General features: G+C 37.1%; 1 protein-coding gene across 14 annotated transcripts in view; it reads right to left on the bottom strand.

Moving 5' to 3' along the window:
* The window catches only part of NRXN1 (neurexin 1), a 708,974-nt gene that overhangs the window by 227,181 nt on the left and 457,864 nt on the right, over positions 1-23,929 (bottom strand). The window lies entirely within an intron of this gene.

The raw sequence follows: 23,929 nt of genomic DNA, 5'->3' as shown, positions 1-23,929 counted from the left end.
CATCTACACAATGTTTAGGAAAAATGTCCATACGGGTCTTTGAAATTCTTACCCATGAAAGCATAGTTCCTATTGTAACAAACTGCCAGTGGTCAAGTTACAGTAATGGTTTTTAATGGCCTGGGTCTCTCAAGTCCTACTTGTTTGCAAAATTCATCTTTATGAAATAGTGCATTCATTTGAGCGTGGTCTGGCAGCAACTCAAGGACATCTGCTTACCTATACAGTATTAAGCAGATAAATATTTTGCTTAGTACCCATTTACTGTATCTATTACTGTTTATGACTGCAAAGCTTTTCAATATTTATTGGTCTGAAGTCACATTTTATGTAGTTTAATAGTTTGCTCAAATCAACCACAAATCAACAGCTTTCTACCTTCCTCATGTTCATTCCAATTTTGAGTTTAGGTATATTGCACTGAAGGGTAATGTACGTAATTCCATTTTCCCCATATAATGTTAGTAACTTCATGTTTATTTTCAACATTCACATCAGGTTTCAGATGCTGATTAAGTGGATGCAATGGTTTGATTGAGCTCTGGACCCCAATAAACTATGATTCCATCACACTCTGTGATTCAAAAACTGAAGACTGAAACCTGTAAAGTTCGGTAATGAAAACTATTAGCTGCACTTTAATTAGTAGTAATTTTGAACTATTATAAAAAAATATGAAGGGTAAGCATTTCTACTTATAACAAGAAATTACCTAATAATGTAATTTTCTTTCTTTCTGTAACTTATCAGTACTTTATTCTGGGCTACAATGTGAACCCACATATTCCCACTGGTAAGCAATTACTTGCATTGATAAACCTGTTGAATCCAGTGAGACTATTTTTGCAGGCTACTATTAATTACCAAGACTGAAGAATTTACAATATGAAAAAGAATATATATATATACATGATGTTCCAATGCCTATATGAAGGCATTAATCACATTTACTATGTTCAGAAGAGCATATAAATCTCCATTAATACTTCTTTTTACATATCCATCTATGTATTTTCATTCTGCCGAAGCTGAAGTTCAAAAAAGTACATAAAAAGAAGATTTGTGCAGATTTTCTAAGGTAAGTAAAGAAAGGAATGCTTCAGGACAGAAAAATGATCTCCCAGGAGGAGAGATGCGGGTGTTTCAAAACAACCCATTTGGTGGAATAAAATACAAACCTTCTGTATTTTTTTTTTCTTAGACTGTGCTGTGTTATTAATTATTTACACAGAACAGAGAATATATGCCACAGGGTTGAGGTGAGGAGGGAACGGCCATTAGGGTTAACCATGGGAAGGAGATGGAAAGAGCTGCTGGAAGAAGTATTACAAACTAAAGACCAGATTCAACTGAATGCTTCCTGAAGGCATTCTGGTACACTCTCGCCCACAAGTCTGCGCAGGAGGTGAATATGGATTGTAATTCCTTTCCTGCAACAGTGACATCAGGCTTCTCTACCTTCAGCCTACTTAATAGCCTAAGAGGTGTATTGGATGGGGAAGGAGAAGATGTTCAAATGGATGATTGCCTGTAGCTCTTCAAAAAGCTTGAGCCACCGGGGTAAGAATGGAGAAATGTCCTATTTTCTGGCTAGATTCTCTTTTACTTGTGGATAATAGGGTCTAGGAGTATATTTATGATGTTCCTTTGACCACACTCAGCTTGGCAAACCTTAAAGGGTCAAAGTTTTCCTGGAAATTGGTTGCTACTCCAAGCAATTTTTAGTTAGGTCCTTGAACCAAGCAGACTGCATGCTTGAACTATGACTTACAGTGGTCTTACCATACCAGTACTTTTGTCAGCTCTAAGACCACAAACTGCATGGTATAATTCCTTAGTACTTACATTATTTCATTCATTGATCTTCCATTCTACTAGAGTAAGAAAACTCACTGACCAAACCAGCACTGACAAAGATCAGATGCTGGGTTTTGTTATTAATATCTTCATTAATGATAACACCTTGCCTCTTCACGTAAAGATGCCAGTGAAAATAAAGCCAATGAAAAATGTCTGTCTGCCTACTGTTAGCCTTCTGTGGCACCCACATTTCACTGTGTTACAGCTGAGCTCTAAAATTCAATTTTTCTGTAAGAAGAGCTGAAGCTACATCATGTTTGAGGTGGGTGCTGCTACCTAAATCTTCAAATGTGCAACAATGTCTGTGATGCAACTGAGACATCTCTATTTCCTGCATAGGTTAATACTGTGCTGATTGTGATCTATAACTGGAGCCTATTTCATAGAACAGGATATGTCTTTAAAGTTATGGTCAAGAAGCTATTTTCACCCTGACAATGACTATATGAATATTACCTCAACCAGCTCAATCATCAGCTGGAGCAATTAATTTAAATGAGCCAACAAAGCAGTATCTACTACTATTAATTAAAACACAACTTTACATTAGAGAACTCCTCTTCCCAAAGTACTAGTACTTAGTACTTCCCAAAGCACTAAGGTGACCCTGATTTGCTTTATCAGGGCCTACAAGACCTTTCATCATGCTACATCCAGTTTTTCAGAGAAATCTGTAAACCAGTGCTGTACATGGTTTATTACATTCAGCTGCCCTTAAGAGTTGTCTCCAGGTCAAGGTCTAAGTGATAACAGAATTAACACAATCTGGAGTCAAGCTGAGCATCCTGGCCTTTGCAATGGCATTTGTTGTGGGTTCATGGCACTAACACAGAAGCAAAGTTTTTTCCTCAGATTACATGAGTTGCTATAGGTAGCTTAATCCGCTCAGCACCATACTCAGGCACATGTGCACAACCCAAAAACTAAAAAAAAAAACAACAAAAAAACCACCAACAAAACCACTCTTTTCTCTACTTCTCCTTTCCTCCAGCCTATGGCAACGGTATTTGGACAGTTGTTTGTATTTTACCCCGCATGCAATAATAAAGTGGGTGAAAAAATATTCCATTCCTGTTCCAATTTTTTTTTAATTTGAATTCCCCACTTGCAAATGTGAAGCCTTATTTTTAGAAATTTTCTCTGTGAAGGATGATCTTATGGAGCTGCATAACATGTCTACTATTCTTGCTCATTGTCCAATAACTTTTCAATCCACTAGTCAACTTTGAGAGAGGGGTAGGCAAAAATTACAAACAGCAATTAGTAATTGTACAAACTCTTAGCAGTTTAATGAAAATCAATGACTGTGTAAAAGAGAAATCTACAGACTTCAACTACTGTATTTTTTGCTTAGCAATAGCCTGGCAACATACAACTTGGTAGTTTTGTATTGGTGGGCCAGTCAATACACTCAGTGTGCTCTGCTAGCCAGACAACAGACAACATCTGAAATACCATCAGGAGTTCTGTGAGGAAAGATGAACAGAAACTATTGGATTCTTGCACTAAGACAGAGTAACATTTGGGAAACAAAGCACCATTTCATAAAAAATCAGGAACTATAATTTTTGCTGGTTTTGGAACAAAATGTTCACATTTCAAGTAAAAATATATCATATACATCTACAATGAGGCTACCTAGCTCAATTGATTTCAACAGCTCAATTGATTTCAACAGCAGCACTAAGCGACAACTAAAATATGTGAGTAATATTGGCTCAACAAATACCTATAACTATAAAGAACAACCCTTACACAGCTTAGCATCAGTATTACAAGTCAGTATCATTCTTATCATCATAAATGATATAGATGGTTACCATAAACATTTCAAAGAATTTAAAGAAATTTCCAACTGGAGTGATTTTAATATCTTAGATCAAGTACACCTCGAATGACCCCATTGATTTAGATCAGATCACTTATCTGGAGTAAAGTATTACTCAGTCTGAGTAGGCACATCAAACCAAGAGCCTTCAATTGTGTTAAAATTAATATAATTTTCAGAAGGACCTTAGCTAAGCAAGAGCTAGCTGACACAACTCCTAAGAGAATGCAGAAATTAAGAGTATCTCTTGGTCTTACTTTTTAACAAAACATGAGTAGATTTACTGAATGTCAATAGACTTGATAGTATTAAGGCATTGATTCTGTAAAATTATTTTTATTAGCTTTGAAACATCCACAGGAAAAAAGTTCTGTGGTTTGTTGATCTCATTAATATGTTCATTTATACAAAAATCATTACTTATTTTATGAAAGAGTACAGTCTTCCTAACGCAAATCTGACACAGACTGATAAAAGAAAATTATTGTTCTTCTCCACTCTTTCAGTTTAAAAATTTTATGGGCTGCCTATCACTTTTCCAGTATGGATGCTGTTCAAAATGAATTTAAAACATTTTTGTATGAAATGCAAGGCAAGTAATTCCCTATTATTGCCTTGTACCTTTATGTAATGTAGATGGTTAGAAAATTACGTATTTCAAAAATCAAAGCCTGCCTTAAATGTCATACTGCAGTCAACGTGAAAGATTTTAATCCATTATAACTCTATTAAATGTAACAACAATGCAATGTGTCTGATTCTGAAAGCTTGCCAAAAAGTCAGATGGAAATTAAAAGGCAAATGTCTATAAATAAGAGAAGGTTTCATTCCTCCTACCTCGTCAACATATAGTTAAAGATAAATTTCTTGAACAGTGTCTACAGAAGTTTAAATTGTGTGGTTGGGAAGCACATATGAGAAGGCAATGGGTTGAAAAGTATTCCAGAACAGATAGAACGTAAAGGCATTGTTGAAGAAACTTCCCTGTCTGACCACCCAGCAGTAACTCTCCCACCACCTGAGCCGGGACTGAGGCCCCTTTGCAGCAACACTCCCCACACTCACATGATCTGACCAGGTCTTACTGGCTGCACCCTGGGTTTCCCATAGCAGACTCAGAGGTCCAGATCCTTACAATAATTTAATCAAGGTGCAGTAATGAAATAACAAAATAACAGTTCAAGCTGAGTGCCTCTGAGGACGGACCGAACAAAGGAACCCCTGGGCTTTTATAACCTCACAGTCTAAGGGTGCCAAAGCCTAGGGGTTGTCAGCTCCTGCTGTGTCTCTCAGTGTCTCTGAGTGTCCCATCCCCTAGCCACAGGCCTCTGTGCCCTTTTTTTATGCAAAAGGTCAGCAATTCAGGGCCTCTTGCCTTGGGCTGGGGCTCCTGCTCCCCAGAGCTCAAGCTGCAGTTCACGCTACAGCTGCACACTGAGCTACCTGCACTAAATGTATTCCTCAACAGCATTATCAGACCGAAATCAGTAAACCCCAAGTACTCTTGAAGACAATAGGACTGTTTTGGCCTCCACTATCCTTACATTAGGAAATGTCAAGGCCCTACACTTCAGTTTAACCACAGTTACAATCAGTTCCATTAAAATTGAACTGCACGTGCACTGATTTGCTTCTTATGGCTTATTAGTTGTGCCAACATCCAAAATGAATGCAGTGAAAGGGGTTGGTTAGTTGAAGGGATTTGTAACAGGATGCAGAAACTAGGACATTAGCTCAAATACTATGCAGGTCGATAGAGACCAAATGTTGTTACCACCTGTTGGTGGCCTATGTGAAATCATTCAGTGATTCCAGTCCAGGGACTTTACAAACTCAACAGATACCTGGTAAAACAGATACCTGGAAATTCTGTAAGCCAAGAAACTTGAGCTGAGTTTCCAAATTTCCTAACTCAAATGGGAGGACTGTAAGCTGAAGACATGGACCAGGATCTGAACAAAAGTTACTCCCACAAAAGTAGCTCTGCACAGATGTGCACATAGGCCAAAAAATAGTAGAAGAAAATCCAAACTTAAATTTTCTCCATATAGGTCCATCAAAAGGCAATGTTCTTTTCACAGATACAATAATTTTTAGTCATTATTTCATGCAAAACAGGTTGCCTGAAGTTATGTTTTTATTCAAGCACCTACAGCAGCATCCCAATTCTCAGAAGTGTTGCCGCATTTTTGGCAACCTTTAAAAATCAAGCCCCTGTTCTTTAAATGAAGATACAAACATTTGAAATAGTTGGCCTTAAGTTATTTAATAATGTTAAAATGGACAGGAGTTTGGCTGCAAATGTCTAGCATGCTTCTAGGCTAAAGTCTTTATTTTTTATTGGCTTCCTTACTAATACAATACTCCAGCTACCCAATCTTGCATTAACTTAGTTATTTTTAAGTGACATTTATATTATGTTCCTTGCTAAATTGTGCATCTCATAATTTAATCTTGAAAAATCCTTAGAGAGCTCTCAAAAGTAGCAAACTTGTCTCAGAAGAAATGTATAATATCCTGAAAATAAATGCACTAACTGCAAGCCTTCTAAATTCATTGAAAAATGATACAAGGATGTCAAATGTTGAACTGATGTTGCTCACATCAGAAAGATGGTACTGGCAACACTGCAACTGAGATGGAGCTCTTCTGAAAACAGCTAATTCTATTATGGGCAATGTGCAATGAAGTTTAATATTGCTTGTTTGTAAAGGTAGTGAAGAGTAAGAAGTTCTGTGGCATACATGCTCTCCTACTGATTACTCAACTGTTAATAGTTAGACAAAATACTATTGTAGTAGCATTTCTGAACATTTTGGAGTCAACAGATGCGGGCTATAGCTGAAGGAAAACAGTAAGAGCAGTTTCCTAGAGATGTTACACTCTGAAATACAAATATAGCAACCATTCTTTCTCTAAGAAAAATGAAATCAAATGAAATGCAAGATATTAAATCTTTGGAAAAACACTGAGCTTAAGCCTCTCTCAAGCACAGGAATCCACCCCTGAAGCAGCTGTTCATGTACTAGAGGTATCTCAGAGGCAGACCTGGCAAAGTGAAGTACTGATGAGCAAGTTAAACACTGACTGCAGTCTTGAAACACTGCACTATCTCTCTAAATCCAAGCATGAGCAAGTCCAAAACTTCAAGCTATTTTATTTGATATACACGTAATAAATAATTTTTAAAATCCTCAAATTTTAAAACCAAAGTTAGTCTTCACCAGTGTTAAATGTACTCAAACGTCTGAAAAGTATCAGTTAAAAAGGAATGCAATGTAAAAAACTCTGCTCGGTTGTCTCAAGGAAGCTTGAAAATAAGGACCAGCAAGCAGCTACAAATGATACTTTATTTGGAAAGATTTTCTACTCGTTATCCCAAAGATTGATTTTGGGACATCAATGTTTACTTATGTTATCAAATCTGCACATGAAACAGTGTTTAATAGGGGTACACAAACTCAGCTCTATTTGTACTTGAATCTTTAAGCTTATTAGACCGTTATAATAAGAGCTAATGGGGGCCAGCCAGGTTGGGCCAATTCGCTTCCTTCCCATTTCTTTCTCTTCTACTACATAATAGATTTCCAATTGCGGTCTGGCACAAAACTGCTACATGCCTTGTCATTATGATAATTGCTATCATTCTTCTTTGGAAATTCCTTATGCTGTTGTTTGTAAGCAACAATTCTCTGCCAGTTTCAGAGGACAAAGAGCTGCAGTGAAAAATATGCATCTCGCGCTTTTCACTGGGTTAACATACTTAAGTAATTCGAGAGCATGGTTTAACTCCTGGATTCCACAATGATGTTTGGAGAGAACCTGACAAAACAGTTTTGAGGTGTAAGCTTTTCATTCATTTCACCAGGGACTAACTCAAGTGTCAACTCTGACACTTCATATGCCAGTACTATTAGCTATGACTTAGTTCATTTGTATATGCAAGAAAGGTGAGCAGTTAATCCCCCACTGAAGACTAACCCAGCCTAATTAGAGCAGTGATATTGTGTAGGCCTCTTACTTCCAAGGGTCTGGCTAGAGGAAATTACAATTGCTTTTAATATCCTGAAGTGAAGATCAGTATTCAATAGTTTGGGAAATCTTACTTTAATACAGAGCTTTATAGTAACATAGCAAAGATGTCAAGATTACTTCAAAACTGTAAGTAATGCCAAAACATGCGGAAAATTACTGTGTGCAGAAATGTGCTCAGAGATAACCCATTTTTCAATATGCATTCATCTAAGTTTGCTAAAAAAAACCAAAATCAACCCAACCCAAAGCAAAACAGAACATTTCCCAAGAAAAGAAGGAAAAAACAATAATTCAAATACACTAAACACCAGTCTCACAGAATCAGCTATGGCATACCAGCTTGGACGTTTTGAGGACTACTGCACTACAGTATTTCTTACAGTATTTCTGTAACATAAAGCATGCTTCTAGATATGTTTATGTGTCTCACACAAAGAATGAATCCATTGAAGACACCCAAATATTAAGAAAGGGATTGTATGGTATTTGAGTTAAAATTTTGTAAGTTACATTTTACAAGTCATAAGGAAAAGAAAGCTCTCTGTCCATTCATCTGATGAACATCAATCAGAAATTAAGATTCGTTATTTCAATCTAGAATGTTTTGTTCATATCCTGTTTAGTTCTCAAAGGACATTACCTCCTCACATGCTGGAGTCTCGGTAAGAAGGCTGTTCAACAAGAGGCTGGCTTTGCGATGATATTGCTAGTGTATATAATAACAATGTAACCTAAACACTGCAGCTAAACAAGAGAGTAGTATTTTTGGAATACCTGCTGTTCTAAAGTGCATTGTGAATATTAACATATTTCAGCAAATTAGTTTGCACTCATTATCATAAGCAATTACTTACTATTTAGATGCCGTTGATATTAAATTGGCAAGCAATTTGCAAGAACTAATACATAGCATAAAAAGCTTTTCAACATTCTAACAGTATGAAAAGACTGTTCTAGTAACACAGTCCCTTACATACAGATGTCCCTCTATATATAAAAATTCTGTGTATCTCTTCCTATCTAATATCTCTTTATCAGCAGCAAGTGGATAACTCCCTGAGGCTCTGTGACAAACTCTTCATAAACTTCATTTTGACTCTGTGGAGTAAATCACAGACACCTCCGGTCAAATGCAACAGTTAAGATCTCATACCCACTGGAAAAAAAAATGTTTTAATGCTCATTTTTGAAAATAATAGTTTAGAAAATATATCAATATGAAGTTCAGTTCTTTGCTCTCAAAGCTGTTACTTGTTCCTGATATAACACTGTCAGATGGCGAGGGTAAATCAACTCCCTTGTCCTCCAGATACAGGTAGGAACAGGACAAGGTATGGAGAACCTGTCCTACTTTTGGCAATAACGACAACCTAAGCCGATTTCTTTCAGTCCAAGAACGCACTAATCCCAAAGGAAATAACGAAAGTCACCTCAGAATAAAAACCCAAGTGAGAAAAGAATCAGGACTCCTTTTCTGAAGGACACTTAGTGAATGTTACAGAGATATTTCTAACCAGGTCTTCTGCTTAGCAACAGAAAATGTGCAGATAAGGAAGTGTAACCCAAAGACAACCCAAAGAGCTCTGTGGGAAGTCTAAAACAATGGGAACAACTCGCTTTGTTCCTTAGTTTACATCTTGGGCCCAAGTTTCAAGTGAATCAAGTTCCAGCTGAGAAACACGGCATGTCTTTTGGTTTACATGACACCATTGCTCATGTTGCTCCACACACAGTGGGATCAGTAACAGAGGCATCCCAGGGCACAACCACGGAAGGAGATCAAATGCAGGGTTTGGAATACATATGCTATGGTGCACTTAGTGCCATGGTCTATATGACAAGGTGTTGATCAGTCAAAGGTTGAACTTCTTAGAAGTCTTTTCCAACTTAAATGATTCTGTGATTCTGTGAATAGGCTCTTTCTTCCCCTGGGCCAGCCTGCAAAGGAGTAAAGAACCAGTACCCAACAGTGTCATCAGCCATCAAAGACTTCAAAGCTGTCCCTGTAGATACAGGATGGGCATGCTAATCCTTATGGTCCTGGTGAGCAAAAAGACCTCAGTATGCCCAAGTGGAATTTCAGACCCATGCATCAGTTAGTAATCCACTCACAGATCCTGATCTGGTGGGATTAAGCACCTATTTCAACTGCAACTCACTGGTTGAGGATACGAGACTGTAAACTACTGTATCGGTATTGTGTCTACCTATTATTTATGCAAAATTGCCTTTAATGTGACTGTGAACCTTAATGGGGACCTTGGGAATCCAGTATACCATAAACAAACCACAGTAGTTTATGCAGAATACATTTCTAAAAGAATAATTTGTGATCTCAGGTCTCAATCTTCCAAGCTGCATTTCAGTCTGGAACCAATTACTCTAACCATCGTATCTCGTAAAATACACAAGACTGTAATAGAAACACTAATGCACCCTTAACATTAGGAGCACAACGGTTCCTGTCTGCTGTGCTCAACTATGTACTCTTTTATTAGATATCATTGGGTTGAAAATATCTTTGCTAAAAATAGGCATAATTTTTTGGAAATAATTTAGTCAGTTCTTAAACATATTTTATCTTATTCAAAATTGAAGCACTTTCAGACCTTCCTTGTTACTACCTTTAAAAACATACCTTTCTAAATGTGTTTTTTTTTTTTAATCAAACTTTCCAGTTAGCTTTGTGAAGTTAAACTGCATGACTTTTGCAGCTAAAAATGATGTGTGCCTTGGTATCTGAAACAAACAAAGTAATGAAGTTCTCATCTGATTAGCAAACCCAATTTTTTATTCTTATTGACCTTGAACAGAAAAAAAATCAGCAATTGTTGTAATGGGAGTGGGGCTTCAATCACTTAATATTTCACCTTTCATCAATCCTCTATTCTCTCCTTTTTCTATTCCTAATCTGCAAGAGTTCTGACAAATTATTTGGTTTCTAACAATGTTGTAGACATGGTGAGCAGCTCTCAGACCCTCTTCTGCCTGGGGAGAAAAATACCTTACAGCTATGTTCAGTATCAGTGTCCTTAAGCTACAAACTCCTTGTATGCTAAAAGAGAAGAAATGGAAGTTTCAAATTACATTTTGATAAATAAAAGATGATGTATAACAGCATACAAAGAAAAACAAATTTTTCACAAGTCCCAAAAGGGCAATTTCTACACTTTCTGGAGAAATCCCAATTCACCTACATTCAGAATCTTGTCTGTACATGACATTTAGCTATAGGACTGTTAAATTAGAACTATAATGAAAAACACAAGAGTTTTTCCTTAAACAGCAATTGCTATTCATTCCTATTAAACATTCTTAATATTTGTAAAGCCAAACATGTTTTTTTTCATATCTGTATTACACAGAATCTCAGCACTGATGAAAAATATGTGTTTCATGAACAGGAATTCTACCTAAACCCTCATAATCTAATAATATAAAAAACTGAGGTGATCTGAACTTTCACTAAGAAAGAGTAGATCCTTAGAACTAACAGCTGAAATGAGAATTTGTATATGTGACCTGAAAATACCCTAAAGCGTCCTTTAAAAATAAGGAGGAACTCCTAATTTGCAAATGCAAATAACGAGACATTTTCATGTTTCATAGCAGTTTGCTGTTCAGCCTCTCTCAAACACAAACTACATGTAAGCAATTCCATACATGGATCAGGTGTTGGGTTAAGAGAAAGCAGAAGGTATACCCATCACAGGAATAAGGGATACAGAAAAAGTTTTGGATTTGGATTAGAATTAGAATGTGTCTCTTCAACAGGAACATTAACAGAACTGAATCCAACACTGACAAAAGAGTCACAAGAGAGTACAGCCAAGGAAGAAAATGTTATGAGGTAATTAAAGTTACTTTGTGACCCTTTTTATGCTGATGCAAACATGGAGCATGTCTTAGAAAGGTGTTGGACCTAAAGAATGAGCCTTGCTCTAATTGTTGTGCTGGTGGCTGGAGAAGTCTGTTATTGTAACATGTTAGCTCAATCTGATAAACTGGCCATAATTGTAAAGCACAACCAAATCACAAGCAAATCCTCTGAATGCATGTCAAACAAGCCTGGATCTCTCAAACCCCACACTATGTTATCCCAGGGATATTATTGCCTCTTTCCTAGGTCAGCAATAGTGTCCAAGAGACTTAGTGGTACACTGCTTCAGCAAGGTGATGCAGCTGAACTGATCTCTCTTCCTCCTCTGGAATATCCCAGATGGCCCTATCTGAGAGCTGTGGACTTAAACCGCCAGGGATCTGAACCAACAGCCCTGCAGAGCACTCTTCTCCTTTTACCTACGTCTGGGAACACTTAAATATTTTGTGGATGTTTCATCTACTCAAGGGATTAAACACATAGCATAAGACAAAAATGATAAAGAAAGAGTGAAAGTCACAAAAAACTGTAGATAAACAGAACCCACAAGGTACTACAGTAATGCAAACACAACTGATTGTCAGCTTCTACAAAACCCACCAAATTAGAGCTGTTATCAAAATGAAGGTCATGATAAACGGTACTAAGCACACCCTGTACTTACACTGATATTCATGCTAATGTTCATCAAAGTAATTTCTGTTTTAAAAGGGATGATTACTTAGTACTATTATCAGTCTCAGCCTCAATATACTGTGCTGTCACTAATATGCAGAAACCTCAGCTTCAGAAAAAGATTCATTACCTCAAGTGCTGAGTCAGTATGAGCTGTGTGTTTCAGCCAAAATACAGTTTCTGCACAGAAAATAGCCCATACTGCTTGAGCAAGACACTGTGCCCCTTAGTCTTCCCTTCAGTTTAGGTGGTGACCTGGACCCTACATCAATAAGTCAAATTATTAATTCTGGACAGCATATAGTAAATTGTTTTCTGTAGCAATTTCCAGTGATGGAGGAGAGCTATTGAGGAACTTTCTTCTCCTTTAAAGAAGACACTTAAGCTATCACATCGTGTGTAACAATCAATGGTTTCCCTTGCTTCTTTCAGTTGCTTTCCCAAGTTGGCAGTCTTAAGAAAACATTTTCAAAAGAAATCAAATTGGTATGTTTTCCTCGTGTTCTTCTATGCAATGTTTTGTAAAGAGAATAAAGTGCCATTTCATCTGAAAGGATACTCTGAACTACTACAGTTTGGGATTTTTTGCCTCAATATATTTCATTTATTTATTTGCACTCAAGACAGATAGTAAAAGAACAAGCAGCCTGACCTTTGGACAACTATCAAAAAACCCAACTCTGCAACTACAACAACCAGTGTGACCTTCTCTACATTCAGCAGCTAACAATCACACACAATGAGGGAGAAAAAACCAGCCTGGCCTGTGAAGAAAACCAGACTAGGTCAGGTAACACAGCCTGTTCTCAAAGCACCTGCAGATATAAAGCTTTGTGAACCCTCTCAGAGCATCTGGGACCCACCAGCTGAATTTCAGAACTGTTCGCTGTCATGTCCTGACAGCAGCAGGTACAGGTTTTGCCAGAAGAGATTTATACACATTTCTGTAGCTCTGTTCTCTGTCATCTCAGATTTGATATCACGTATCATCTGTATTTCTGAGAACACCATAAACACCATATTATTTACCCCTCCACAGTCCATATCCAATTTTCACAGCTGGGTGTGCGCAGAGCTGGTAGAAGGATTTTGAGGGTATGGTTCCATGCACAGAGACCTCAGACTCTGCAGTCTTTACCCAACACATCACTGGAAATCAGGGTAACTTGTTCACAGAAGCACAATCACTGCAGCAAATGGGCTGCATTATAGGCCAAGATTTGTTTCTAGTAGATTTCAAATATACAGTACCCAGTTCAAGGTCAAGATCAACAAAAGCACATATTGCAGCAGTAATATACATGCTGGAAAGTAAAATACAAACTGGATATAAATGAAGAGAAAACCTATCATAACTACTGTTAATTCTCAATAGTTCTACACACCAAGCAAAATACAGGCAGCATATGTCAGTCATGCTCTTAGAAACAGAAATAACCACTATATTTTCTGGCTCCTTTCTATACTGCATCAATAGTGGTTTGGTTTTACTGGGACAAAGACACAGTGCAATATTCTATGCCATGCAATATTACGACTCAGAGGGAATGTGGTTGATTTTATTGATTCAGTTTTCACACTACTGTAACCCCGTTACTGTCAGCAGAGCAATTGGAAACTCCAAACAGATTCTAGACTGATAGCCTCTGATATTTCCAATTCTCTAATGTATACAGCTGGCTTCATTTCTTTTTTTTTTTTTTTTAATTTGGATTTTCCTTTCTAATAAACCCACTGCTATGGGACATCTTCTCAATGGTACTCTAGTAAAAAAGGTCCAGAATTCATTCCATTAGAGGCATTTATTGGTATTATTAGGATTTTACAACATGATAGCATAATCTATCCTTTGCCTGAAGTAAACACTCTTAAAGGGAAGTCCATGGGGAGAGTAAAACTGAAGCATCTTTTAAAGTAGTGAATACTAAGCAGATATATATAGCCAGAGGGGAAAATAATGTTATAACAGGAAGATACAGCAAGTAGACCACGCGACAAACGTGGTACCAAGGAATGCAAATCTGACAGTAGCATATACTTTGGAGAGGAAAGAAGGGCAGAAGAAATAAAGGACAAACTGAGAGGAGAAAAATATGACTATCACTAATAGGAGCTGGAGAAGAAAATCAGGACAGAAAGGTGAAGATTTGAATGCTTGCACTTAAATCAGCACAGTGGGAAAGGCAAGCCAGGGTCACAGCCTGTGACTCCAGGCTCTGTTACAGCCCCAGAAGAGGTCATCAGGGCTTTAAGTTAACACTCACACTGTAATGATTGGAGAATACTTAGATTCTTAGGGATCTTGCTGAAGATTATTATGGATGTGTTGGAGGATGCCTAGATTCTTAATCACCATACCTGTGCTACTCAAACAGGTCCAGTCTTTCCTGTACTCTTCAAGCTTCTTATTCTATGCTTTTCCTGTGTTTGTACTGGTCTTAGTACAGTTGGATCCTTGTCCACAGGGGCTACTATATAAATACTTGGTAATTATGAAGCAAGTCACTTATTGAGCTCAAAAGCAGAATTGCAGCATAAAGTGCACAATAACACTACCTATTTAGATTATGTGAGATAATAGTCACATAAATTATGACTGTGGCTAAAGTGATCAACACTGACTCTTTCTTAACAGGACTATTACAAGGTCAGTAATAGAGGATTAGGAAAAAAATAGTCTATAGCCTCTACTTGTTTAGAAGTCAGTTTTCTCATTTAGCACCAAACCAACCAACCAATCAACAAAAAACCAAAAAAAACCCCAAACCACACCAAACAAAAAAGAAAGAAAGAAAGAAAAGCCATACTGTAGACATACACCAGTTTCTGAAGTATTACCAATATAAAATCTTTTAATTTCTGCCTGTTCACATTTTTTTAAGTTAATATAAAGGCACTCAAAAGAAAAGTATTGATCCCAGAGATTGTTTCTTTTCTCAGACACAACAAAGTAAACTAAGAATAACTCACCTGAAGACAACTGAAGAGAAACAGCAACACTGAAATAAAAAGAGATTGTCTCTGGTGCTGTAAAACTGGAAGTACCACTTGTAAGGAGCTGTATATCCTTGTGCTAGCTCCTTGGAGTAGATAGAGGTACAACAGAGCAAAGCTAATACCAAGCTTCTCTCTTCGAGGAAAAGTATGGAAACACATCTCCAAGAGTTGTGTCTCTCTGTATTCATCCTATTTTTCCTGAACAGCTAAGTGGCAATAGAAAGAATTCCTTCCTGTGATGCTTGACTGCCTGTGGCTGGCTTAAATATAATGCCTTAAGTTTAGATGCTTGTTCCAGATGAAAAAAGTCACACTTCCTCAGTAAATCCCAGTGCTATTTACGCTGGTTAAAAGCATGCAAGAATACTGCCAACAAGATCAGCTGCATGGAGAGGGGCTGATTTTCTCTACTAACACAGATGAGGGAGGAGGAACAGTTCAGAAGAGATAGGCAGCAAAGCAGAAATTTCCAAATTGTTGATTAAAAAATCTAAAATTACTATAACATGTGATAAACAATTATTTAGGCTTTGTTAACTGATCATCAGATGCAGACAGGCACTAAGAACAAAGAAACTGTTAAAAGAGACACACAAAAGATTTACTTTGCACTAGCCCCGAGTTAGTACAGTATGAAGCTTACCATTAATTTTGTAACTTCAAAACTCTAAGAACTAGTTCTTTCAAAGTAGTTTGTAAAAGTCAGTAGCTCTGATTCATCTGTAAGCATTTTTCCTTTCCTTTTGGTCCATACACAGGTGAAAGACAGTACAATAAGCATCAATCTCATCCTCCAACCACATCAATCTTGAATTTGTATCAATCCAGTTTTACCTAAAGTAAATCACTGCCTCAAGGAAAAGGCCAGAAGATAAATATTTGAGGAGGAGTAAGGTGGTACACAATGCTTCCTCTAAGACCTGGGGGAAGTCCAGAATAAATGCCCAGTAGGATAGAATAACAGATAGAAAAAAACTTGCTGGTAAACAAACAAACGAACAAACAAAAACCAACTCAACAAAAATGTCTTCGAGTAGTAGAAGCAAATTATCATGTTGCCCAACTTCAAAGAAGGTAGAATGTCTCTAGAGATACATTTGCATTGAGCACAGCCCTATTAAAATTGATGACAACTATTATTCAAGGAGAATCAAACTCTGTGTTTCCTAAAGGAGAGAATGCCACATGATGAAATGTGTGCATAAGAAATCAGAAGACGGTAGCTAACTCTAGGCATCAAAGTCAAGTGTTCCATTTAGGATCATAAACAGTCCAAAGAAAAAGCTTCACTCTCCATGGAAGGTTATTCAGAGCATCTATAATTTGGAATCTAAATCTGTCTAGGAAATATATAAGGGGACTCCAAAGCCCTGAATAAGACCTATAAATCAGAGCTCCAAAGTTAAGACTGTCAGTATTGTCAAGATATCCACAGGCCCAGTGTCACTGTCCCTAGAGCAAAAGGTGTAACTGACACGGAAGAACACAGGTGCTCTACTTTCATGATCTGGCTTATTCATACTAGATCAGGAGATCATAAATTTCACATAGCATACCAGGAATTAAATGTCCACCTGCATGTTAAGAAGGAGTAATAAAGTAATGATTAATTTTTTTGTTGTTAGTTAATAGGGATGAAGTATTTTCACCAGCAGCAGTTAACATCCAATTTAAGTACATCACTGAACTGTCTTGCTCTTTGCAGTTGTAAAAGCAATCCAACACCAGGGTGGAGTGACTGCGGATGAGAAGGTACTTTAAGCCTATACAGCCAATGCATTCTGAGTTGCTGCTGTTGTATGTATTTACTATAAACAGAAAAGAAAAATCAAGGGAAGAGGGCCTGGGAGAAACAGAAAATGAGGAAAGTGCAGCATGAGAGAGTGTGTATTACAAAGAATCAAACCTGAAGGCATTTCTTTGGAACAGCAGGTAAAGCAAAGTTAATTACTGGGAGTTTCAATAGTAGAAAGAGTATTTCAAAGCCCAACATGATACATTGGGCTCTACCTGTTACAGGATAAAAATATCGACCAGTGTGTGAAGAGTGAGGATTCTGAATTGCCGAACAAAAAAATTAAAGAAATACTAACAACTGATTAAATTAAGCAAGTGGAATAGATGCAGGGGAAACTTGGAAAGCATGGAAAGTAAAGAGGGAAAGAAGAAGAAAAGTTGTTAGCTAGCAAGAGGAAAGACAGATACATAGAGGGATAGAGACGGAGACAGAAATAAAAATAAAAACATCATAGAAACTGTATCTATGGCAACACTGAAATAGAAATTAGTAGACATTTTTTTCCACATTTGAAGTCTGAAGGTTGGAAGAAAATCAAGCCAAGTTGCCAGCTATTTTTCTGTGGTCTGCATTATAGAAAACACGTCAGGAGCCAGAAAAGAGAATATCAATCAGGTCAGAAGAAGAAGGGAAATAGAACATCCTTCTTGCTTCCCTAATAAGCTCCACTTTTTAGTCCTTTTTTTTTCTCAGCAAAAGATGGGTACATTTTTTCAATAAAATTCTTTTTTCCTAGGAGATGCATCTGGTTGGATTTGGGAGAATCAATTTGATTTAAAAGAATGTTGGTTTTGTATGAATTGTATCAATCTTATTTTTAAAAATATTTAATTAATCTAAAGAATATAAATGACTGGTTTCCTTGATTGCCTTTTCTCTTAAAATGCACATCAGAATCAAACACTTTTATTTGTTCACTGTCAAATTTGATCTTTATATATTCTCAAAACTTGTTAGCTACATGTACATAATTACTAACATAATTTGCAAAACATTTATAAAATGCCACAATATTTTCCACTAGAATTTCGTTTCTCTAATGTATTGTGCAGCTCATATTTCTGCTTTTCTCTAACCTGTTATCATTCCTACTTAAAAAGCAAAGGTTGATTTTTCATTGCTTTTTCCTTTGTTCAGTCATTTATACACGAGCAAGTGGGTGTGAAGTGCTGGCAGAAGTGTCAGGCTATGTTACACTGCTTCTAACAACTACACAAGGAGAAAGGCACTGGATACTTAACCTCACTCCTGTTTTAACAATTAAACAGTAACGATCAAGACCTATTTATTAGACTGTTTAACAAAAGGCATAGACTTGGAAGCTGACTGTCAAGCATATATGTTAATAGAAGAACTCTGTAATGGGATTTTAAATTTATTCATTAAAAAAAAAAAAGAGGTGCAAAATGTTGGTGAATTGAGAATGAGGAAAAACATAATTTGAGAGAAAAAAATAAATTCATGGCCTAAACTTCATAAACTCTGAAGTGTATCTTAAGCATCAGTATTGTTTTAATATGTTTCTGAAATAAGTTTCATAAAATGTCTTTTTAAGTTCTAAAATGAAGTAACTCTTCACTCAGATAACATTATTCAAAGGAACAATCTGACAGAAGTAACCCAAAACATCCCTGCATGATGAAGTACATCTCATGCGTATACTCCATGCAAAAATCACATTCCTGGGTACATCAGAGAATCCCATTTGGATAATTCTACTCCCCATTGTTCGAGGTGCTCTTCCCCACTTCAACTAACAAACATGCCACCAATGCAATATTGCCTCAGATTGTGCTGACAGTGATGCTGATTTGGGAGCTCAGGACTCAGCACAGCATTTCCAGTATAGAATTTTTAAAGTTACATTACAGTACCCCTAAAAAGCATCAAAAGATGTTTCACATATACAGAAAATGTGTTAAACCTGTACTTTGAGAAACTGTTACATCTACAGTGATGTAGTAATTCCAAATGCTAATGTTTCAAATTTTTGTGATATTTTAAGTGAGGAGCCTCTTTAAAACTCATCTATAAATAGTAAATTCTACAACAGAGAAGTGTCTAGAACTTTGTGAGTATAAACTAGAAACCTGCAGAAACACTGAACATGGGATCTTAAATTTTGAAAAGATATATGGTGAAATAAAACTGGGAATGCAAGGGCAGTTAAGATAAAAATTTACAACTGTTTGAAAGAGGGTAATGAAACAAGAAATCAAGATTTTAAAAACAATTAATAATCCATATTAAATTCTGAGCATGTGGAGCATATGTCCATATAAGACACTGGAAATGGTTTCTTCTTACATTAAAAATGTATATGGCTCATGAGAGTTTTGCTTGGCTCCAAAAGAAGAGGAACTAAGGAATTACTATGCTCAATGATGCTGAGAAATTATACGGTAGGAGAAACAATAATCCCATGATATAGTCATGCCTGCACATAATATCAGCCTGGGAGTTATATGAGTCTTCAAAATTGAGACTGAACAGAGTTTAAAGCAACTCTGACTATTTTAAAAAGTGCTGTTAAAGAGAAGTCCCATGCATCCCTTCCTGGGAGAAATTGCCTTGTGTCTAGGTCTTGTCCTTGTCCACACCACCACAAGCTCTTAGCTGTGCTCAACGCTCAGCAGCTGATGTACATGGAAGAAGTTGAACCAGAGTGTTAGCGACCCATCATTCATAAATCTGCAGAGCTGGCTTCAGTGGCACAACATTTCAGGCTGAATTAAAAGACACCTCTGAACCCTTAAAATGTATTTTGTATGGAGCCTACACCGCACTTGTCACATAACACAGTGAGACTGAGTCATCATCATGATTATGATTGGACTATGCATACTCACACTGCTCTAGTTAAACAAAAATCTTGAAAAAAAAATTCAAACCAAGTATCGCATATAATTTTTCCATAGTCATGCAAGCAACTGTCTCCAGAGTGCTGCATTCAGCTCCGGGGCTCCCAAGCACAGGAAGGATATGGATGTTGAGGACCAGAGTAGCAAGTCCAGAGGAGGGCTACAGAGATGATCAGAGGGCTGAAGCACCTCTGCTATGGAGACAGGTTGAGAGAGTTGGGTTTGTTCAGCCTGGAGAAAAGAAGGTTTTAGGGACACCTTTTAGCACCTTCCACTACCTGAAGGGGCCTACAAGAAAGCTAGAGGGGGAATTTTGGTTAAGGGCATGTAGTGATAGGACAAGGGGGAATGGCTTCAAACTGAAAGAAGGTAGATTTAGATTCGATATCAGGAAGAAATTCTTTACTGGGAGGGTGGTGAGGCACTGGCACAGGTTGTCCAGAGTAACTGTAGATGCCCCATCCCAGGAAGTGTTCAGGAACAGGCTAGATGTGGCCCTGAGCAACCTGGTCTAGTGGTCGATGTCCCTACCAACGGCAGAGAGTTTGGAACTAGATGATCTTTAAGGTTACTTCTGATCCAAACAATACTATGATTCTATGATATTATTCTGTGATTTGTGCAATTCTTATTTGTATCACACAATGTAGGATGCATACATCAGCAAAGAGAACTCCCTCTCAAATTGTACCCTTACATACATTTGTGTTATATGAAGTTTATGAAACAATTGCTGCAAAGCTACACAGTACAATGAGCAGTTTAAAGCTTCTGCTTCTAGTCTGAATAATTTATCAAATGCTTAGTTGTACTTTAGAGATCTCTTTTCATAAGCTCATATTACAGCACTGAGGGCCATACTGTGACTTCCTCATGCTCACAGTGATGAACCATTATTCATACAACTAACCCTACTGTGATAAAACTGAAGTGCAGCTATAAATACAGGGTAGTAAACTGAAATCAGAATTTCCGATATTTTTTAGGCACCTATCATTCTGCAACAAATATGAATGAACAATTTGTTTGGTTATTTTCGCTCAAGGGATCTCTTCCTCACTCACATCACTTACAAAGTTTAAAAACCTGCATTTTAACAGACTTTGACTCACATATATTCAACAATCTCCCTTTTAAAATCAATGTTCTGCAAGTGGGTTAGCTCAAAAGACGACTTCTATTTTTACACTAAATGCCTTTGCTATAGGAAAGAGGCAAACATCAGCACACTGTCTCAGAGAGGAACTACTACTCATGTGCAATACCTCCAGGTAGCAGGAAAACAGATCTGCTTTAGCCCAGTTTACGTTCAGGTGGTGTTAACTTTGCAGTGTGGGGGTTTTTTTTGGTTCTTCTTTAAAAAAGGTACTTCAGTTAGTGTGCAGAAAGAATCCAGACATTGAAAAAAATTATCTCCTCATTCAAAATTAGAAGTACTGTTTCCCTGCTGCTTTTGTAAGTATAAACCCAGAATATTAATAGAAATATTCAACCTGACTGAAAGCACCAACGCTGGTAGCTGGATCCAGGGTTAGGAGCTGTTACAGTCTACGATCCCTAAACTGAGAATGATTTACATGATTAGTCTAACAACTCTGAAAATGTTACAGTCTACAAATCATAGTTCCAGAGCATCACAACCTTAGAGACAGAACTGGCTCCTGTGGAGTACCTCCCATTACTGGAGAACATAATTTCTGTTATCAAATCAGTGTACACAACAACATCCTAATTGATCATTGAACTATAAAGGTAAATGTTATGTCTATCTGAATATTCTCCATGTAAAATTAAATTCACTAGTACAACATGATGTTGTATTGTCTTTTCAGTAGGAAATGACAGGTCATAGAATCATAGAATGGTTGGGGTTGGAAGGGACCTAAATGATCATCCAGTTCCAATCTCTCTTCCACGGGCAGGAACACCTTGCCCTAGACCAGGTTGCTCAAAGCCCCATCCAACCTGGTCTTGAACACTTCCAGGAATTTTTTATTAAATCACTGCAAAGAGAATCTTCAGATCGCTTTAGTAGAAGGAAGAATTCAACTGCATCAATCTACAGCCTGCACTTTTTAGTTACAAGAGACTTTTGACCTTAGAAAAAGTGCGCTCTGTTCTTCATGCAGCAGTGCAATATCACCATATTGGTAACATTTACACTAGTTTCAGTGACAAAAGTGTTTTGTTTCCCATGGAAATAAATTAACTAGTGTACACAGGACTGAAGTGAGGTTTAAGCCTTTCTCTACTCGCCCAAAGGTTTTTAAAGAAATAGCAATTTTCTCTCTTTTTGTGTTCAAATTGACTTCACCATAAATTTAACTCATAAGTGGATAGGCCAGATAAAATTCTCTATTTCTGGTTCACACACGTGAATAATAATATAGAGGAGAGCATGGTAGGTGGAAGACAGCCACTTCCACTGCCACCTCCCAGTCTTTTCCCAGCTGGGTTGCAGAGAGAAGTCTGTACAGAAGTCAGTTAAATCAGACCAGCATCCTATTATTCACTGAGGCAATACATTGTCATTCGTGTCACAACAGTAACAGGGAACAGAAAAGCTTCACCGCATTTAAGTACAATCACCCAAATGACTGACAACAATTCCAGATAACTGACAATCAGTGCAATTTTCCTATTTCAACCATCTTAAAAATAGACCTTCAGCTTCAAAAATGTTCATCTTGATAGTTTTTTGAACAAGTTCTTGCAAAGATCATTTATCCTGGACATTTCCACATGGTACTTTTCTCTCTTCTCAGTGTTGACAAGGATCACTGTGGTATAAAAATCTTTTTTTTTAACTTCTTCAGTACTTTCAAATTGCTAGTGCAAAATGTAATTCCTAAATCCACTATATTTTTTCCTTTGAGCTACCATTATTTTTTCTGATATTTCAGTAATTTAGTACAGAAACATGTAGTTTTCCATATAGTGTACTGTTAATTTTCCTACCTAAAAGTGTAGTAATAATAATGAAATTGTACATTATAGAGAAAAATGTCTGAATAAAGTAAAACAAGCTAAAATATGGAATCAGGCTCATGAGGAACAATTTTCACTCAAATGACCCTAAAAGGTTACAATGTAGGTTTTGGAGAGGCAGAGGGGGAAAAATAGCAATACAGAGGGAAGCTGTCGGCTGTCTTCAAGGCATGTGAAATGATCTATAAAATGTGTTCTAGACTTAACCCTCCTTCTTCCACGATCCATAGCTATCTCTATTTCCATAAAGTAGAAATTATTGAAACTTTATTTGCCATAACAAAATTTTGTCTAATTAGTCCACTCCCAGATATCACACATGCTCTTTTTTTTTTTTTTTTTTTTTTTTTTTTTTTTTTTTTTTTTTTTTTTTTTTTTTTTTTTTTTTTTTTTTTTTGTCTCTTAAAGGCTCAGGAATTCCCCAAGAGATTTTGGCCAGTTTTCATGTGAAGAGTCAAGCTTAGTTAGTTTTATATGGGTTGAGACTAATAAGAAAATATGAGGAAGTGTAAAAAGGTCAAAGTAAACTGCAGAAGTATTTCTCCTGACAGCATTATCAGAGGCATGACCACTTAAGGACACATTAAGAGAGGGGACCAAGAGAAAGAGAATGATTTTCCTAAAGGCTAATGGAAAATGCAATACCTGCAACAGAGTATTCTCTTTCTCCACTCAGGCTGGGTTTACTAGAGAAAGAAATATGTTAATAAGTGCCATTATAAGTACCTTTAAGGTTTTGACTAGTGCAACTTATGAAGGATGTTCTGGCTGCCTTCTGTCTTGGGGTCCTTGACTTGAAATCTTTAAAGGCCATTCCACAGCAAACCCAAAAAATAACCGGCCAGGGTGCCACCACACCAACATGCACTAAATTGGCAGGCGATTGCCAAATTAGACTTCTTCCAGCAGCTCAGTAATTTTTAACATCTTTGTCAAGGCCAATTGGACAATAAGAGCTCTGGGAAGTGTGACTAACCACTCCTAAATATCTGTGGGCTATACTTCAC

The sequence above is a fragment of the Pipra filicauda genome, unplaced genomic scaffold, assembly GCF_003945595.2.
Source record: "Pipra filicauda isolate LSUMZ 115617 unplaced genomic scaffold, ASM394559v2 scaffold386_size940508_pilon, whole genome shotgun sequence".
In the NCBI taxonomy this organism is placed as follows: Eukaryota; Metazoa; Chordata; class Aves; order Passeriformes; family Pipridae; genus Pipra; species Pipra filicauda.
This window is presented reverse-complemented; position numbering and strand designations above follow the sequence as displayed.